Below are 16,152 nucleotides of genomic sequence, written 5' to 3'. Positions count from 1 at the left end.
TTCTAAAGACTAACTAAAAGGGGTTTCTAAAAAGAAAAAGGTGTGTGATGTGCGCGACCGGCCGAGCTCAAGTAAGTTTTCCCCAAAGTACCCATACACGTTTACGTTATGATTATCAGTTTCAGTTTCAGTAGAACATCATGCTAGAATAGGACTAAGGATCTAGGAAAGATGCCTTATGTGCCTGCTTTATGTGTTTCGGCTTTTTGAGAATTGCATGCTAGTACAGATCAGTCAGTATGATAGCCAGAGTAGTATATACTTGATTATGTGTACTCAATGCCCGAATGCTGCTTGCTTTGTGCTATTAGGAGTTCTAGTCGTCTTTCACTAACTAGTGAACGAATATGCTAAGTTACATATTGCAAGGATTAAATAATTTCAGAAGGTTGGGTCTAGCCCTATTTCGCAGCTCTTGTTTGAGTCCAACCGTTGTAGGGTAGGACCTCTCATTCGAGGAATTATCTAGTCTGAGTAATATGTAATAGTATTCGCGAGCTAGTTAGGGAAAGAAAGCAGGGACTTCTTGTGCAGCTGATGGCAGAGAGTGGGATGGCGATTACTTAGGGCAAGCCTAGGGCGAGAGTAGCACGAGAACCGCAGTATTAGTAGAAAGGACTTGGTTGAGTTGAGGCAATTCTTGAGGAAAGTACGGATAGACGTGGAAGGTAGTATGGGCCCGTACTACTGAAAGCGGAGGATCCGTACTCGATTCAAAAAGGGCCGAGGCGAGACCGGGGACTAGTGGTATGTATGTGAGCCTCGTTAGTGGAATATCGTTTGATGGTGGTTATGCTATGTTTTTCAGTATGGTGACCGCACGATAGGGAGCGGGAGGCACAGGATCGGGATCGGGTTCGGGTTCAGGGTCCGAACCAATTGATGAGGGTCTACGCGAGTTCATCGCGTCAGAGATTACCAGAGGCATCCTTGAGTCGACTCCCATCATCTTCGGGTCGATCAAGGAGGGTATTGTAGAGTTGATGGAGGATCGTCTCAGGGCGTTCAGGAGTGATATGGCGGCTAGCCAGTCAGGACCACACACACTGTCCTTTAAGGACTTCAGGAGCAGCGGTGCGACGGATTTCCATGGGGCGAAGGACCCCATTGTGGCCAGATGATGGATCGCAGACATTGAGTCTGCGCAGCTGACCAGCTTCTGCCCCGAGGGGTCGAAGGTGAGGTATGCAGCAGGATGTTTGAGAGACCGAGCTAGGGATTGGTGGGAGTCTGTTGGTGACTCATTGGGAGCATCGGCTGTTGAGGCTATGACGTGGCCGGACTTTGTGACCCGGTTCAGAGCGGAGTTCGCACCTGCAATGGAACTCCAGCAGTTAGCCAGAGAGTTTTTGGATATGAGACAGACGACGGAGACTGTGGCAGAGATCACCGCCATGTTCCGGGAGAGGGCGTTACTGGTGCCCCAGTATGCAGGTCATGAGGATATGAGGAGGACCCGCTACCATGACATGCTGCGAGCCGACATTCGGGAGCATGTCAGTTTTTCAGCTTGCCCTACCCTGGATTCTATGATTGCTAGGGCGAGGGAGAGAGAGATAGATCTGGAGCACATCCGGAAGAGGAAGGCAGAGGAGGGACAGACGATAGGGGCTTCGGGAAAGAAGCCCAAGGGATCAGATGGTAGGCCGAAAGGCCATTCAGGACCGGGCCGCTGTAGGAAGTGCGGCAGGTCGCACGAGGGAGCGTGTAGATTAGGATCGACAGGCTGCTACAGGTGCGGCAAGACGGGACACTTTTGCAGGGATTGTACTGCCCCTGCTCCGGTTATTTAGACATCTGAGTTGTTGTGTTTCCACTGCAACCAGAGGGGCCACAAGAGGGCCAACTGCCCCCAGTTGACAGCAGCAGCGCCAATACAGGCGCCAGCTCCAGCGACCCTGCGGATTACAGATGGCCGGCAGGGCAAGGCAGAGGCTCCGGTGGTCAGGAGCCGGGCATTTCAGCTGACAGCCGAGGAGGCACGCACTGCACCCGATGTGGTGACGGGTATGATTCTTTCCCTCTGACCTATTTATATGAGATTTATGATATTGATATGTGCTCTGTGTATATACGTTTAGGATCGTTCCATGTGAACGGTATTCCAGTCCAGGTGTTGTTTGATTCGGGGGCTACCCGATCCTTTGTTTGTCTTGCACTTAGCAAGAAGTTTCCTGAGTCCTCGGGCATGTTGGATTGACCTTTAGAGGTCGAGATTGCGGACGACCGGTCGGTGCGAGCATCAGAGGCCTTCCGAGATTGTGTGTTAAGGTTGTTCGAAGAGCGGTATTTGGTTGACCTAGTTCCCATTCCATTGCAGGGAAACAAGGTCATTATTGGTATGGATTGGCTGAGTCCCAATGGGGCAGTGATAGATTGCGTGCAACAGTTAGTACGAGTCAGAGCCCCAAGTGGGGGAGAGTTAGTAATTCAGGGTGAGAGATCACAGCGAGGGCCAGCCTTCTGTTCGGCAGCGAGGGCAAGGCGTTACCTTCAGCAGGGTTGCGCAGGATATGTCGCATATGTCATGAACACCCGGGAGGCGGGTAAGGCGACGATGGGCGATGTGCCCGTAGTACGAGAGTTCGCGGATGTATTCCCCGAGGAGCTGCCTGGGATACCTCCAGAGCGACAGGTGGAATTCAGGATCGACCTAGTCCCTGGTGCGGATCCGATAGCCAAGGCACCGTATCGGTTGGCTCCTCCTAAGATGTAGGAGTTGTCTACACAGCTTCAGGAGCTGTTAGACAAGGGTTTCATTAGACCGAGCAGTTCACCCTGGGGAGCCCCGATTCTGTTTGTGAAAAAGAAGGACGGGTCGCATCGAATGTGTATCGATTATAGGGAGCTGAATAAGGTAACGGTGAAGAACCGCTACCCACTCCCGAGGATTGACGACCTCTTTGACCAACTTCAGGGAGCATCTTGGTTCTCCAAGATAGATTTGCGTTCAGGGTATCACCAGGTGAGGGTCAGAGAGGAGGATGTGCAGAAGATGGCATTTCGGACACGTTATGGCCACTATGAGTTCGTGGTGATGCCTTTCAGGCTCACCAATGCTCCTGCCGCGTTCATGGACCTCATGAACCGCGTGTGTAGACCGATGTTAGACCGGTCGGTGATAGTATTTATTGATGATATCTTGGTTTACTCCAAGACGCGAGAGCAGCATGAGGAGCATTTGCGGGAGGTTTTGGAGACCTTGAGAAGGAAGAACTTGTATGCTAAGTTCTCCAAGTGTGAGTTCTGGTTGCGCGAGGTGCAGTTTCTTGGGCACCTTGTCAACCAGAACGGGATTTCGGTGGATCCGGCCAAGGTGGAGGCCGTGATGAGATGGGAGGTTCCGAAGTCTCCATCTGAGATTCGGAGTTTCCTGGGATTAGCTGGCTACTATCGGAGATTCATCCAGGATTTCTCCAAGATAGCATTACCCCTGACCAGGTTAACGAGGAAGGATGTGGTCTTTCGTTGGGGGCCTGAGCAGCAGGCAACATTCGAGACACTGAGACAGAGATTGTGTGAGGCGCCAATCTTAGCCTTGCCAGAGGGCATGGGGGATTTTGTTGTATACTGCAATGCGTCCATCTCAGGTTTGGGCGCGGTATTGATGCAGAGAGGGCATGTCATCACCTACGCGTCGAGGCAGCTGAAGCCTCACGAGGCGAACTACCCGACGCATGATTTGGAGTTGGGGGCTGTTGTGTTCGCCCTCAAGATTTGGCGTCATTACCTCTATGGGGTTCGCTGTACGATTTACACGGACCACAAGAGTTTGAGGTACCTCATGGACCAGCCAAATCTGAATATGAGGCAGCGTCGGTGGCTTGATGTGGTAAAGGATTATGATTGTGAAATCCTTTATCACCTGGGGAAGGCCAACGTGGTGGCCGATGCGCTTAGCCGCAAGGCGGCGCCGATCAGGGATATTTGCATGCAGATGACAGTGGTGACTCCGCTTTTGGAGCGGATCCGGGAGGCTCAGCAGGAGGCTATAAAGGAGGAACATCAGAAGAGTGAGCGGATTGTGGGACAGGTTTCCTCCTTCGACCATGACAGCAGGGGATTGATGACATTACACCGCAGGGTGTGGGTTCCATACCTCGGAGGCGTGCGCCAGGTTCTGATGGAGGAGGCGCACAAATCCCGATTCTCCATTCATCCAGGGGTAACGAATATGTATAGGGATCTTCGTCTGGACTATTGGTGGCCCTGCATGAAGCGGGATGTAGCATGGTACGTTGAGCGGTGCCTGACCAGCACGAAGGTCAAGGCCGAACACCAGAGACCGCACGAAAGATGCAGCCGTTGGATATCCCGTTGTGGAAATGGGAAGACATCACGATGGATTTCATCACCAAGCTTCCCAGGACCGCGCAGGGAGTGGATTCGATATGGGTCATCGTCGATCGATTGACCAAGAGCGCCCACTTTATTCCTATTCAGGAGAGCATCTCGGCCGAGAAATTGGCCGATATATACATCAGAGAGGTGGTGGCATGGCACGGGGTGCCAGTTTTAGTGATTTCGGATAGGGATGTGCGGTTCACTTCCAGGTTCTGGAAGAAGTTTCATGACGAGCTGGGTACTCGTCTGCATTTTAGTACAGCCTTTCACCCGCAGACGGATGGCCAGAGCGAGCGGACCATCCAGACTCTGGAGGATATGCTGCGGGCGTGTGTTTTAGACTTCGGTGGTAGCTGGGATACCTATCTTCCTTTAGCCGAGTTTTCATATAACAACAGCTATCACGCGAGTATTGACCGCCCTCCCTTCGAGATGTTGTACGGGAGGAAGTGCAGGACCCCGATATGTTGGGGCGAGGTTGGACAGAGAGTCATGGGGAGCACCGAAGTAGTGCTCAAGACGACAGAGAAGATTCAGCAGGTCCGGAGCAGGCTTCAGACTGCTCAGAGTCGGCAGAAGAGTTATGCCGATAGGCGCCGATCAGACCTGGAGTTCCAGGTCGGGGATATGGTTCTCCTGAAAGTGTCGCCGTGGAAGGGCGTCATCTGATTCAGGAAACAGGGCAAGTTGGGTCCCAGGTATATTGGACCGTTTAGGGTTGCAGCCCGAGTGGGTAAGGTGGCATATCGGCTGGACCTGCCAGCCGAACTCACTCAGATCCACAACACTTTCCACGTCTCCCAGCTGCGGAAGTGCCTGGTGGACGATTCAGCAGTGGTACCTTTGGAGGACATCCAGGTTGATGACAGCCTAAATTATATCGAGCGGCCTGTCGCTATCCTAGACCGGAAGTCGAAGGAACTGAGGAACAAAAGGCTGGAGCTGGTGAAGGTGCAATGGCAGCATCGGAAGGGCTCGGAATGGACTTGGGAGCCCGCGGATGAGATGATGGAGCATTATCCGGAGCTGTTCCGGAAGGGAGCGGCAGACTTCGAGGACGAAGTCTAAAATAAGTGGGGGAGATTTGTAACACCGGGTTCATGGTATGATTTTATTTAAGTTTTATCTTAATTTTGCCACGAACTCGGCGAGTCTGCGTCCCGACTCGCTGAGTAGCAGCAGGGTGGACACGGGATTTGAGCGGTGAACTCGGCGAGTCGATGCATGGACTCGGCGAGTCCACCTGTCTGGATGAAACTCTACTTTCAGACATTGCACCCTATTTTACCCATTTTAAAACACCCATTTCGTCCCATTCTCTTCCAGAAGAACTGTTGAGCGAAACCCTAGCCCATTTTGATCCTTGTGAGTGATTTTGTCTTGGTGAAGGAAGTTTGAAGCTTAGAAGAAGAAGGAGGAAGTTGGAGGGTGCAAGGAAGTGTGGTAGATCCGAAATCTACCCTGGGAGAAGCTCTTAACCAGGTAAGAAAGCTCCTTCTTGATCCTTAGTAAAATAGATTTTCTTTTGTCCCTTATATGTGGATTGCAAGCCCTTAAACCTCCCAAACTCTGTGTGTTTATGCCCTAGGAGCTTAGATTTATGGTTTGGAACCATTGCATGTCTCAATTTGGCCAGAATGGGTGAAGAGTCGAAGGGTACTCGGCGAGTGCCAAAGTGCACTCGGCGAGTTCCATGAAGATGGCCTTAGACTCGGCGAGTTGGATAAACAACTCGGCGAGTCCTATGAAGATTGTCTGGTACTCGGCGAGTCGTTCCTCAAACACGGCGAGTCCCTTGATTATAGCCTTGAACTCGACGAGTTGTTCTTCCAACTCGGCGAGTCATATGACCAGTCACTAGGATAAGAAGGGTTTAAGTGTAGGAAGTCCAACCCTCCGTAGTCGCACGTGGAATTAGCAATTTAACGTGTAGCTATAGTCCCAGAATCTCCAAATCTCCAAGGTTGATGTTCTGATGGAAGATTGGAGCGATTTGTGAGATCTGTTCGTCGGACTCGGCGAGTCACCCCCTTGGACTCGGCGAGTCTAGTCGCGGGTTTGTTAGTTGTCCCCGTCTAGCGAGTCAGGCTGACTCAGTGAGTGGGAACAGGGACCCGATGAGTCAGAGTCGGGCTAGACATAGAAGGACTCGGCGAGTCGCCATATGGACTCGGCGAGTGCAGTCAATCAGAAGGTTGACTTTGATCAAGGAGTTGACTTTGACCAGTCATTTGACCTTAGGGGTATTTATGAGTACCTAATCTATGTTTACGGATTTATAGCCGGAGGGATTACCGGTGCGGCAGCCAGGCGTAGTCTGAGCAGGTTTTCGGCAGCTACTCTCGAGGTGAGTTTCCTTCCAGTAGGGACGGGTCTAAGGCACCAAGGCCGGCCCGTATAGACGATATGTTAGTATCGGAGTGTGGGCAGAGCCCGTATCTCATAGCTGAGTTTGATTGTGTTATATGCCAGTATGATAGAATTGCTTATACTTGTTGTCTGTGTGATACTTGTATGTTATGGTTTAGTAGCGGAGTGTGGGCGAGGCCCGTGTCTCCAGGGATAGCAGAGTGTGGGCGAGGCCCGTATCTCTCAGAAAGTAGAGTGTGGGCGAGGCCCGTATCTCTCAGAAAGTAGAGTGTAGGCGAGGCCCGTATCTCCTAGCTAGTAGAGTGTGGGCGAGGCCCGTATCTCTATGGGTGTGGGTGAGGCCCGTATCCCTTAGCTATTCATTATATGATTGCATGGTATGTGGCATTATGGGGGAACTCACTAAGCTTCGTGCTTACGTTTTATAGTTTTGTTTTCAGGTATCCCTTCAGCTAGGGGAAAGGAGCTGGCGCGGTAGCGGCATATCACACACACTCTTGTTTCCGCACTATGGATTTTCTGGGACGTACTCTAAATATTTTACTATGATGTTACCGGTTTTCAGTCATAAATTAATATTATGAATGTTTTGTAACGATGTTTTTATGAATTAACCTAATTTAAAAATGAAATTTTTAGCTGGTATTTTTAGGATGTTACACATCCAAAGTTGAAGCAATCAGGAATTGGGAAGCACCAAAGAAGCCAACAGAAGTGTGTCAATTCCTAGGACTTGCTGGCTATTACCGTAGATTCATAAAGAATTTCTCCAAAATAGCCAAGCCGCTTACAACACTAACCCAGAAGGATACGAAGTTCAACTGGGAAGACAAACAAGAAGCTGCTTTTCACAAACTGAAGCAAATGTTGTGTAGTGCACCAATCCTATCCCTTCCAGATGGGACAAAAGATTTCGTCGTATACTGCAACGCATCAAATCAAGGATTTGGATGTGTGTTGATGCAAAGAGGAAAAGTTATCGCCTATGCATCACGACAACTTAAGGTGCATGAGAATAATTACACTACCCATGATCTTGAATTGGGAGTTGTAGTTTTTGCACTAAACATTTTGAGACATTACTTATACGGTACTAAGTGTACTATTTTTACCGACCACAAGAGTCTCCAGCACATCTTCAACCAAAAAGATCTTAATATGAGACAACGAAAATGGGTCGCATTGTTGAATGATTACGAATGTGAGATTCGTTATCATCCCGGAAAGGCAAACGTGGTAGCAGACGCCTTGAGCCGGAAAGAATATATTAAACCCCGTCAGGTACGAGCATTAACTATAACTATCCATCCTAACTTTACCACACAACTTAGAGAAGCTCAACTTGAGGCTCTAAAAGAAGAAAACATCAAGAACGAAGCTTTGCGAGGAATAGAAAAGCAACTTATACAAAAATATGACAGAACGCGACACTTTATGAACTGAATTCGGATGCCTAAGTTCGGTGGAGTCAGGGACTTGGTCTTAGAAGAAGCCCGCAAGTCCAGATATTCCGTGCATCCAGGTTCTGACAAAATGCACTTAGATTTAAAAGTACATTATTGGTGGCCAAACATGAAGGCAGAAATTGCTACTTATGTGAGCAAATGTTTGACTTGTTCTAGAGTAAAGGTAGAACATCAAAATGCTTCATGTTTACTTCAACAAACGGGAATACCTGAATGGAAATAGGAGCGGATATTAATGGACTTCATCACTAAGTTACCTAAAACTCCTAGTGGGTTCGGCACTATTTGGGTAATAGTCGATAGATTGACTAAGTTCGCCCATTTATTACCAATTAAGGAGAATGAAAAAATGGAGAAGCTGACTAGAGTTTATCTTAAGGAAATTGTCAGATTGCATGGAGTTCCAAATTCTATTATTTCTGATCGAGATAGTAGATTCACTTCACGGTTTTGGCCAGAGTAAGAGAACCATTCAGACTTTAGAAGATATGCTCCAAGCCTATGTAATAGACTTTGGAAATGCGTGGGATACTCATTTACCATTAATTGAGTTTTCCTACAACAATAGTCATCACACCAGCATCAAGGCTGCACCGTTTTAGGCTCTTTATGGACGAAAATGTCGTTCACCAGTATGTTGGGCAGAACTTGGAGATACACAGATGGCCAGAGAACGTACATGCGATACCTTACGTATTGGACCAGAAATAATCCACGAAACAACTGAAAAGATCGTGCAAATTAAGGATCGATTAAAGGCTGCACCTGATGGTCAAAAGAGCTATGCTGACGTAAGACGTAAGCCTTTAGAATTCCAAGTTGGAGATAAAGTAATGTTGAAGGTCTCTCCTTGGAAAGGCGTAATTTGATTCAGAAAACGAGGGAAACTAAACCCACGGTATATAGGACCTTTTGAAATTCTAGCAAGAATTGGTTTTGTCGCATACCAACTCAAGTTCCCTCAAGAGCTAAGTAATGTGCACGATGTTTTTCACGTATCAAATCTCAAAAGATGTCTTTCCGATGACACTCTTGTTATACCTCTCGAAGAGATACAAGTCAATACGAAACTCAACTTTGTAGAAGAACCTGTTGAGATCATGGATCGAGAAGTCAAATGATTAATACAAAGTCGTATTCCCATAGTGAAAGTTCGATGGAACTCTTTACGAGGACCTGAATTTACTTGGGAACGTGAAGATCAGATGAAAGAAAAATACCCCCAACTGTTTGACAAAACCCCATCCATAAGATCAATTTCGGGACAAAATTATTCTAACGGGGGGAGAATGTAACACTAGTCAAAATAGGTCAATAGACAATCACATGTGATTATGCCAATCATGTAATGTGATTTTGTTAAACTAGTAATGTGATAAGGGTGTTATGTAGTTCATGATAAATTCTAATACAAATATGAACTTTCTTTATGATACAACTGAAAGCATACGTCCATACGATTCCAAAGATACAAAGAACGTCTGAATCTGACTTCGCATGAAGAAGTTATGATAAATCGAACAGTAGAAATCTCTATAATAAGAGGAATTTAAAATAGACTTAGAATTAGCTATTAGAGTCTAAAATTGAGTTTTAGTACTTGTAAATACCTACGCGTGCATATAAAGAACGTCGAAAACGGAGTTCGTATGTGAAAGTTACGACCTTCCGAATATTCAGCTGTCAGAAACCCTAATCTGACTGAGCTCACGACGTGAGGAGTCATTTTGCCACATCTCGGAATCTAGAAGGTGTGTGACGAGGCTACAAGAGGATAAGATCTAAACTCACGACGGGAGCAAGGATATCTCACGACGTGAGGAGTCACATGGCCACCTTCCGAAACTAGGGACGTAAATGGCAAGTATACGGGGATAAGATCCAAACTCACGACGTGAGACTATATGGCTCACGACGTGAGGGTCCAAAATCCTTCCTATAAGTAGCAGGTCCGACTTCAGCTATTCCTTACACCATTTCCCTTTCTCCTCTCTCCTTGGCTGAAGCCATCTTGCATCCCGAGCCCCGACGACCTCGTACGCTGACCGTTTCAGCTTAGATTACATAAAATCATGCTACTAGGGTGAGTTTCACGGCCCCACTTTCTAATATTTTGGGGGATAATGCATGCTAAATATTGTATATACATTACTATTATGTCTATATGATAGTATATAATTATAATAGTTGAGGTATAATTGTTCTAAATATAATATTTTGAATATATACAACTATTATCAACTTGTGAGCATGTTATTATACTAATGTAGATCTTGAGTTATACTTAGGATTCTATATATATGTTGTGTGAGATATAGTTCCAAAGTTATATTCAGAAGTTCTATATGTTAAATTATAAAGTATGTTGCAATAATTGGTTTTATGTCAAGGTAAAACTTGGTATGTTGTATGTTGTTATTGTTAGTTTTATGACAAGATAAAACTTGGCATGTTATATATTGTTGTTGTTATTGGTTTTATGTCAAGATAAATCCTGGTTTTACTTCAAGTTATAGCTTTTATACTGCCTAAATGTTATGAAGTTAGGAGTAATGTTTAAAAGCATAGTCTAGTAACTTAGGGTTTTAGACATGAAAATGATTTTGTTGTTAGAGCTATAGGAAGCCGTCGAAGTCTACATGAGTAATTGTATTCATCAACTAAGATTGGGGATCTTAGCGGAAATCCTCTGAACTGTAACTGTTAATCCCGTGTGAGCAAGGATGTCTTGTATAATTAGTATATGGGTTGACCACCCTACTTGTGACTGTTAGCTACAGTCAACCAAAAGCGAGTGATGAACTATCTTTTTACTTGTTATTGTTCCGGTGTCGATGAGGCGTACGTTGTTGTTTCTCATGGTAAATCATGAGTGTTTTTTTTCTCATGGTAAATCATGAGTGTGTTTTATCAGAGGTATTATGTCATAGTAGCGATTACAGGCTCATGGTAGCAAACTGTTAGAAACATTATACTTTGTCGTATACAAGTATTAATGTTAAGTATAAGTTTCCCCCTACTTATACCTTAGGCTCAAGGAATGTTTAGGCATAACACTTAATTGATAAGTAAACTATTATACCTAATATACATACTAAATGTTGGAGAGTCAAAATGATACTTTCAAAACTATATTTTTCAACGTGGAAAATGTATTATTTTATGGAGTCAAAACCTGTGGACTCACCAACTTTATGTTGACGTATTTTAAATGCATGTGTTTTCAGGAACTTAAAAAGCTGGTATGTATTTGAACTGAAGAAGTTTTACTATTACCTTTCTGTTCATTAAGAAGTATGCCATAGTCGGATATTATGTAATAGGTTCTAGAAAAACAGTTATGTAACTTTCAATTATCAATAAATCTATGTATTTTCTTTAGTACTGTTCAATGTATATTATAAAAATGTGATACGAACAATGACGTTACACCACCCGGTGTTTCCGCCGATGGCTGGGGGTATGACATTCGACCCCTCTGGGCAGAAGCTCGTCAACTGCGCAGACTCAATATCTGCGATCCATCTCCTGGTAGCAATGGGGTCCTTTGCCCCATGAAAGTCTGGCACACCACTCCCCCTGAAGTCCTTGAAGGACAGTGTTCGCGTCCCTGACTGGCTGAACGCCGAGTCACTCCTGAACGCCCGGAGGCGGTCCTCCATCAGCTCAATAATCCCCTCCTTGATCGACCCGAAAATGACCGGGGTTGCCTCAAGGATACCTCTCGTGATCTCAGACGCAATGAACTCGCGTAGCCCATCATCAACCTGCTCGGATCCCTCACCCGTTCCTGATCCTGATCCTCATCCAGACCCTGAACCTCCTGCTCCATGACGTGTAACTACCATTCTGAAATAAGACACATAAACGTCAGGGTCATTCATACTCTCGAGAGGTCTCACACACTCTCCAAGTTTCCTGGTTCTATCTTAGCCCTCGTTGATTCGAGCACAGATCCTCTGCTTCCATTAGTACGGGCCCATACTATCTTCCACATCTATCCGTACTTTCTTCAAGGATTGCTTCAACTTCACCAAGTCCCTTTCACTAATACTGCTTCCCAACTAACCTCATCCTAGGCTTGTCCTAGGGCACTCTCCGACCTACTCTCTGCCATGAGCTGCACAAGGAGTCCGTACCATCTTCCGTAACTAGCTTGCGAATACTATTACATATTCGCTTACTAGTTAGTTAAAGCTAGTTGGAATCCCTATAAGCACAAAGCAAGCAACATTCGTGCATTGAGTAAGCATTACCAAGCATAACCTAATCAGGCTATCATACTGCCGACTAACTAGCCCTAACATATAGCTCAATAAACTCATATAACAGGCATATAAGGCATCCTTCCTAGATCCTTAGCCCTAATCTAGCATTTAGTTCTCATAATCATATCATATAACATAACATATCATGTATGGGTATCTTGGGGAAAACTTACTTGAGCTCGACCGGTCGCGTATCAAACACTTTGTTTTTTTCCCAAACTCCTTAATTTTAATTTTTTAGAAAACCATTTTTCTTATAAAGATCCTACAAGCCCTTGATTTGAGCCCGGACACCCGAAAGGTGTGCCTGAATCCCTCAAGTCAAGGCTCTGATACCAACTTGTAACATCGCAAAATCGAGACCCAAATTTTTTTGTTAAATTATATTACTTTAAAAATTGTTCATGAAAACATCATCAATATCATTTCAAAACATCAAGTCACAATTCACAAGTCTCGAAAACATAACATCAATTAGTAAAACTGTCATAGTACAATCCCAGGGTTCTCAATACGGAAATCATGTGTGTCTGTGATGCGCTACTACCCCGCCGACTCCTTCCCCTTGTATGAAGAGGTACCTGAAACCAAAACTGAAAACTGTAAGCACAAAGCTTAGTGAGTTCCCCCATCATACCACATACCAAACAACATACATACTGTCGGGCAATTCTGGGGAGCCCGACCAACCCATGTCAAGCAGTTCTGGGGTGCTGACCAACCCTTGTCAAGAAGTTCTGGGGTGCTGACCAACCCATGTCAACCAGTTCTGGGGTGTTGACCTACCCTCCGGTCTATCTCAACCGACAACGGGGACTATTTCACCCCATACTACTAGCAAATCATAATCATACTATCAAGCATTCCTGGGGTACTGACCTACCCTTTCAGTCCTAACTACCGAGGCGGGGGACTATTCCCCTCATACTACCGCTATCACATACAACATATCATACTGGCACATAAAGCACATCTGGTAATAGCAACCTAGATAATTATCACACAGACAATCATCTAAAGACAATCCCTACTGGTGGGCCGACATTGTGGCCGTAGACCCACCTCTACTGGAAGGTAACTCACCTCGAAAACTGAGTGTCGAATCTCGCAGAAAGTAGTCTCTAACAGCTGCTCTGATGACTCCCGGCTAACATAAACACATTAACACCCGATCAGAGTCTATAACATAACTTAGGGTAAAATAACCATTTTACCCCTTGGTCCAATTGGGACATCCAAGTGTCCCAATTCTAATCTATTAAGCCCAGTCCTCCAATGGCCTATTAAAGACTCCTTAAGGCCCAGTAATTTCCCAATTCCTGAATTGGGCCTCATCCTCCTAATTGGGCCTAAAAGCTCCAAGTCCAAAGGTAATAATTCCAAGGGTCCAATCTTGGCCCAATAGGCCCAATGCTCTAGTTCCAGATTTCTAAGTCCAAAGTTATACTTCTCAGTGGGCCACAGGGCCCCAAGCCCAGGCCCAGATTATTAAGGCCCAAAATCCCATGGTTGCCCTTCTACACACGTACGTGCGACGTACCTGGCAAGTACGCCCAGCGTAGTCTTGGCCGTAAACGGAGGTTGACCGTAAACGGTAACTGACCGTGAACGGTAACAGACCGTGAACCACCCGAGTACGCGCAGCGTACCAGGGTTTACGCTTAGCGTACAACCCAGTTTCCTTGGGACTTCACTTCTGACTTAATCCATTAAGTCTTTACGTCCAAAATGTAGATTCAGGTCCTTTAAGGCCTCCCAAGCGATAATGTTACGAACTTTAGGTTCTTGCATGCATGGTTAGGGTTAAAACATGATTTTGGTCCATTATACAAGCTTTAAGACCATCTAACCCTTGCATGGTTTTGGCTTAACCACCAAGATCTGATTTTTATGACCCTAGGTGCTTCTAAGAGTCCAAAAGGACAACTCTTATGCTCTGGAACCAACAATACTCAAGCACTCCCAACAATGGGGTCAAAAAGGACATAGAAACCCCAAATAAACAAATCTAAGCATACAATGGTCAAGTATGGAACTTGATACCTCAAAAGAGTCAGAAATGGTGTCAATCCTCTGGATCTACAAGCTCTTAGTGGATCCTTGCTTCTTCTTCAAGCTCCTTTCTTCTTTTCTCACAAAAACAACACACAAACACTCTCAAATGGCTTCTAGAACACAAAGGCACACAAAGGGAGCTAGGGTTATCGTGGGGGCTGGGTAAGAGTGAAGGGAGGCTGAACCAACAGGGGTTATGTTCCTTATATAGGGAGCAAACTCTAATTTTAGGGTTTAAGGATCTGCACACGTACGTTGGCCGTACTCCTGGTACGATGGGCGTACGTGCATGGCTTCCACGTTTCCTTCTCCTGAGTACGCTGAGCGTACATAGCAATGTACGCCCCGCATACGAGGTTCCTCAACCCACTCTTAAGGGCCCAAAGTCAAAACCCAACCAAACAACCCATAAATTAATTAAGGCAAATAATCATAATACCTGGAAAAATCCCGTGTGTTACAAATCTCCCCCAATTGAAGTAGACTTCGTCCTCGAAGTCCGTTGTTGCTGCTGAAAACAGCTCAGGGTAGTACTCCCTCATCTCATCTTCCGGCTCCCATATCCATTTCGAGCCCTTGCAGTGCTGTCATTGCACCTTTACCAGCTCCACCCTCCTGTTCCTCAAGTCCTTCGGCTTCCTATCGAGGATCGCAACTGGTCGCTCAATGTAGTTCAGGCTATCATCCACCTTAATATTCTCCAAAGGCACCACTACCGAGTCGTCCAGCAGGCACTTCCGTAACTGGGAGACGTGAAAAGTACTGTGAATCTGACTGAGTTCGGCTGGTAAGTCCAGCCGATATACCACCTTGCCCACCCGGACTATAACCCTGAAAGGTCCAATGTACATGGGGCCCAATTTTCTCCGCTTCCTAAACCGAATGACACCTTTCCAAGGCCTTTCCCGGAAATCATAAGACACATACTGATAATTAATATATGATATCCTCCTCAGGCCTCGCCTGGAATCGGGCCTTGCCCGGGAAACATATGATCATATAATGCGTGCAAGAGTCGAACAGACATCTAACATCCTAACATAAAACCATGGGCCGACATTAGTGCCTTCAACCTACTAAACCCAGTGATGAGACTAACCTCGCACTGCAGAAATAAACACACGATCCCTGGCTGCTGGCTGACAGATTTTGTCACACCCCCAAACCAAGGATGGTGGAAACGTCCGGGGGTGGAGGACTTCATGTATAGTATCATAACAACAAATGTAATAGTAATTGAAGCAAACACAACCAACATATATATAATTGAAAGAAGTGACATCATTGTATGCATTACATGTTTACGAATCAATTACAATATGTTGACAAAATATGAAATAGTAGACGCCTTAGCGCCCCATCCTCAAAAGCACTTGGTTACCTGTTTAATGATTTCCTGAGAATACAAGTTGTTTGAAAAAGTGTCAACACAAAGGTTGGTGAGTTCATAAGCTTTTATTTGGTATGATTAAAAGCCTTTCGTTTGTAAAAGTAGTATTTGTGTTAGAAAATCCAATATTTTCCTTAATGTGTAAAGGTAGTCTTAAAACCCAAAGACCGAAATGTACAAGTAATTTATCATATTTATAGTAAAACAATGCAAGTTTAAATCGACATAAACTCGTTAAATTTTAATGAAGTTCCCGTAA

The sequence above is a fragment of the Lactuca virosa genome, chromosome 3, assembly GCF_052849685.1.
Source record: "Lactuca virosa cultivar CGN04683 chromosome 3, Lactuca_virosa_CGN04683_v6, whole genome shotgun sequence".
Taxonomy (NCBI): domain Eukaryota; kingdom Viridiplantae; phylum Streptophyta; class Magnoliopsida; order Asterales; family Asteraceae; genus Lactuca; species Lactuca virosa.
Note: the sequence above shows the minus strand (reverse complement) of the source record.